Genomic DNA, 5,576 nt, shown 5'->3' on the forward strand with positions numbered 1-5,576 from the left:
CATTAATTTATAAGGGCTAAAATACCAAATTGGTATATTTATACGAACGCTTTTGCCAGTTTAGTATTTTTAAAAGCTCCGGTGACGATAAGACATTAATTCTCGTCTTTTTTTATCAATAAGACACTTTTCTCAAAACTCCGGCGAGAAATTTTATTTTAAACCCCTTACCTCCCAAAATTATTAAATTTGTGCCCACAACTATTAAAACAAATTCATCCCCTCCCTCTCCCCCTCCTCTTCCTCATCGTCGTCATCGACGTTCTCCTCCTCCTCCTCCTCCTCCTCCTCTCTCATTCCCCTCTCCTCCCCTCACATCCACAAGCAACCTTCAAGAACTCTACAATTTGATCATCATGCTCGTTCACTCTCAACGGTTTATCGATAGCTTCATGAATTTTACCAGCAACGAGTTGATATGCAGACCCATCACGACTCACCTCAGTAGCCTTCTGTCCAGTTGCAAGCTCAAGTAAAACAACCCCAAATCCATAAACATCCCCTTTTGTGCTTGGCACCAGATTGGTTGCATACTCTAGTGCAATATACCCAAACTCCCCAAAATCCCCAATCAAGAATGGCGTCGTGTTCAAACCCTGGTCGAAGGTCCAAGGCCTCATTAGCTTGGCCAGACCAAAATTAGTGACTCTGGGCACATACTCTTCATCAAGAAGCACAACTCGAGCTAACATTTTGATGCAAGAAAGGAACTTGAAACTCATGGAGATACCAAGCCAGCCCTCACGAACCCCCAACCCCAATCCTCAACCTCGTCGGCCAGTCCAAACCCTGACCCCCATCCCTAATCATCGACGAAAGAGCTCCATTTTCCATATGCTTGTAAATCAAAAGCTTCTCTTCTTCAACAACACAATAGCCAAACAAAGGAACCAAATTCGGATGCCTAATCTGCCTCATCCTCCCCATCTCAGCCCTAAACTGCTTCTCCGACAACAAACAACCATAAAGTCTCTTCACCGTCAACGCCAACCCATCACAAAGAACAGCATGATACGTCGTCCCAATCCTCAAACTCCCCGCGACCACAATATAATGTAGGTGAAAATCTTGCGAAGACCTCATCTGATCCGACCATCGGCAAAAACCGGCAGGAGGACGTTGACGACGACGATGAGGAAGAGGAGGGGTAGAGGGAGGGGATGAATTTGGGGGAGAGGGAGGGGATGAATTTTTTTGATAATTGTGGGGTTAACTTATAATAATTTTGGAAGGTAAGGGGTTTAAAACAAATTTCTTGCCGGAGTTTTGAGAAAAGGGTGTTATTGATAAAAAAACGAGAATTAATGTCTTGTCGTCGCCGGAATTTTTAAAAATACCAAACTGGCAAAAGCGTTCGTATAAATATACCAATTTGATATTTTAGTCAACTTATAAGGTAAAAAACATATGTAGTCAACTTGCACCAAAACACACACTCATAATAAGATATAGTCTAGGTCCGAAGGCATTAACCATGGCGTACGTAGTTTGGGTACAGGATACGCAATACCTTGACCCAACCAGACAAGGTGGCAACACTAATTTTCCACAGTCATCATTTATTATTTCTTGGCTTAACAGGCATTTTGTTTTTTAATATTGCTTAAGTTGTCATGCTCGTGCATGCACTCTTGTAACCATCACTTGGTTCCTTTCATCTTACACAGCGTGTGCATCTTTTAATTCCATTAACTACTCTAGGCATACATTACATCTCCTAACTCCAAAATTACTTAAATATACATGTATCTTGTTTAGTGGTTAACAAATTGTGAATTTCCCCGCCATATATCCGAGGGACCCTTCTTTGACACAAGTGCAAAAAAGCATTCACATTTTGTATTATTTTAGAGCATCTCCAATGGTATACTCTATATTTAGAGGGTTTGAAGATAATATTATTCAAGATTCCTCAAATATAGAGGTTTGTAAAAGTTGTGCTTCAATGGTGCCCTCTATATTTATATGAATTAATCTATCATTAACAAACTAATGATGTAAATAAAATAATTAAAACTTATAATTTTTTGTACGAAAATTATACCTTTAGAACCGTCTCGTTGAAACATTTTAAATGAGATCAATATTGAATATTTTTAGAGTCGTTTTTAAATTAGTTTATTTTAATATAATAAAATAAAAATATTCGTTCATAAAATAAATACGTGGGGATCTATATAACCCGCCCCAAAGGAACTACAGTCAGAAATACAGAAAGGATGTGGAGCGGGCATTTGGAGTACTTCAAATAAACTTTGCCATCATCAAAGGATCAGCACGTTTTTGGGATAAACGAGTGCTACATGACATCATGACTGCTTTGTAATACTACACAATATGATTGTGGAGGATGAAGCACGTTTTTGGGATAAACGAGTGCTACATGACATCATGACTGCTTGTGTAATACTACACAATATGATTGTGGAGGATGAACGTGAAGAAGAACTAGATAATGTTGATTCAACTCAACCTTCAAATGCTGACGAGATGAATGACAATGACGATGAAAAATTAAGACAATTACTCGCTCGACATAGGAAAATCCAAGATCGGGAGGCTCACTTTGAACTTCGGAATGCACTCATTGAACATTTATGACAAAGACATGATAATGGAATAATGTAATTTTTTTAAGTTTGATGTATTTTAAATTCTCTGTACTTTAACATTTCATAATGATAAATTTGAAATTAATATTAAAAGTATTAAATATTAGTCTCATTTTGAAGTTTTCGGCAAGACGATTTCAATGATATAATTCTTATTTAAAATAGACTAGTAAATTTAAAATTATATTAAGTTAAATAATTAGATTAATTATATTCAATGATACAATTGGTATTTATTAAAAGTTATAAATGAGATGGGAAGGCAAAATTAGAATTAAAAGATATAAATAGTATTTTAGAGGGATCCCACTATATGAATCCAAACCCTTCAAATATAGAGGGTTCCATTCATAGAGGAATGGAGTACCATTGGAGATGCTCTAAGACAGATAAGAGATGATACACAACGGTTATGTGCGGGATATGCATCAAGCGAAAATTTGCTATACAAAAAAAATGGCCTAAATTTGTAAATTAATGATTAATTTGGAACTTTCCTTTTCTATTGAGTGTAGGATAATAATCATGACGGTAATTTCACAAATTTGGTTTCTGAAATATGGACACGAGTCCAGTCCATTTCTTTGGAACAACTGGTATAGTAATGAAGACGTGTTCTCTAAGGGGGGTTATTGGTTGGGATATTTTGGGGGATAATAGAATAATTTTAGGAATTCTATTGCATAGTATTATTTATTAGGACAATAGAACAAGGATAATACATTTTTGTGTTATTGGTTTTTTGAAACACTAGTGAAACAATTACACCACTTGGGATAACATTACCCCTCATATAAAAAAATTTTGTCCCAATAGTAAAAATTTACCTCATCCTCCATATTGGAATAATATTGTTCCACTTTGACGGCAATTGAGATAATTTTAAAATATTTTTTTATTACTTAACTAATACATGCTAATTATATTATAAATATATGACATGATATATAAAATATAACATAAATTAATATTTTAATGATATAATTTAATAACATATATTAATAATATTATATAATAGTAATTATAATATAACGTATTTATTATAATACTATATAATATTATAATAACATATATTAATAATATTATATAATAACATATATTAATATGTTAATACCACAATTTAATAACATATATATAATATTTTAATAACATATATTAATAGTATTATGTAATATATTATTATATAATATTAATTAGTAATTATAATATAACGTATTTATTATAATATTATATAATATTTTAATAAGATATATTATTATATGATTAATTTATAAAATATTATTATAGTTATTATATATATGACATACTATTATAATATAATATAATAATTATTAATATTAGTAAAATATTATGATATAATATAATATAATACTATAGTTTGAAATCATATATTATATCAATTATTATATAATGTAACATACTAATGTAATGTTAATTAGTAATTATTATATAACATATTATTTTTTTGTATAAATAAAATAATATAATATATTAAATATTATATTATTAAAATATTATATTAAATGTATTGATGTTATATTTTATTAATTATTATATATAGTATAGCATGCTAATATAATATGATATAATACAATATAATAATTAATAATAGTAATTTGTAAGTATAGTACAATATATTATATTTTAATATAAAGTAAAATAATATTTATATTATAATAATATACTAAATAATATGCTAAACTAATTGGATAAGTTAATTTAGAAGTAATTAATAGATACAATTATTGTAGGCGTCAAAATTTGCCTATAAGTTCCCGTACATACTCGAGGCGAAATGCAGACGATAAGCGTCATCATCCAAGTCAGGAAAGGATTATCTGGCCCATGAAAGCTAACGAATATACAAAGTGAGTCATTGGAGTGTACAAGTCAACAGAATGACGAAATACGCAATACAAGTTCGGAGAAGTCAGAAAGTGTCGAACACCTTAAAGTGGTCCGTAAAAAGAAGAGGCATTTAGACCATGCTATGATTTGAATCTAAAAAAGTTCAAAACATGAAAGTTGTAGGTCTCTTCGTCAGCTTTCTAATACATCTTAGATCACCTCATTCTGATATCGGACGAGGGAGTTAGAGCCAAAATATCCAAGATCATTTAGGCCGTTTTACACCAGCGAGACACAATCTGTGTCTCGGAGAAAATGGAGATTTTGGCTATGATGTGGTTCTAATATGAAGAATCTTAAAACATAAAAGTTGTAGGCCTCTTTGTTAGCTTTCCAAAACATCTTGAATCACCTCAATCGGAGGTCAGATGAAAGAGCTAAGACTAAAATACCAGAGACAGTCTAAGCTGTCTTGGACATGTGCGAGACAGTCGAAATGACTCGCGTCCATGTCAGCTCCCGACGTGTTTTCTGATAAGATTGGCTTCTAGAACTCCTTGGGGTCATCCATAAACATGTGGGGTTATCTTTAAACATGTGGAAGTTGTTACACAACCGAAAACCCACCTAAACGGATAATAACGGTTGTTCTTTGATCCTATCCACAAACACGCCATTCCTATCCACAAACACAGCATCTAAAGCCTATAAATACACCCCTAGCACCCTCATAAAATGAGATCTGAAGGGAGCCACGAATATCAGAGGAGCTAGGGTGAAGATCTGGAATTCTCGAGCCTCGGCAAAGCCCTGTAGGATTGGAGATCTGAAGGGAACCACGAATTTTAGAGAAGCTAGGGCGAGGTTCTGACGAATTTGAGAGAGGCTAGCAGATTTTGGCAAACTCTGGCATAAAGAAGGAGCGTTTCGAAGGATCTGAGGTTCATTCCCCATTTCCTTCGGATTTAAGCCTAGTCTTAAATCTCGAGAAGAGCCGTGATCTCGCTTGGTCGGGATCATCGCTGCAGCGATTACTTCCTTTGTGAAGTAAGAGCTTTAATCAATTTTTTATCAACCGGATCTGATCTGAGGCGGTCCATGGATAAACCCCGGCTC

General features: G+C 33.5%; 1 pseudogene; it reads right to left on the reverse strand.

Annotated features, from left to right (window-relative positions):
• Positions 294-1,083, reverse strand: LOC109841866 (annotated as a pseudogene).

Source organism: Asparagus officinalis, chromosome 5 (genome assembly GCF_001876935.1).
Source record: "Asparagus officinalis chromosome 5, Aspof.V1, whole genome shotgun sequence".
NCBI classification, from domain to species: Eukaryota; Viridiplantae; Streptophyta; class Magnoliopsida; order Asparagales; family Asparagaceae; genus Asparagus; species Asparagus officinalis.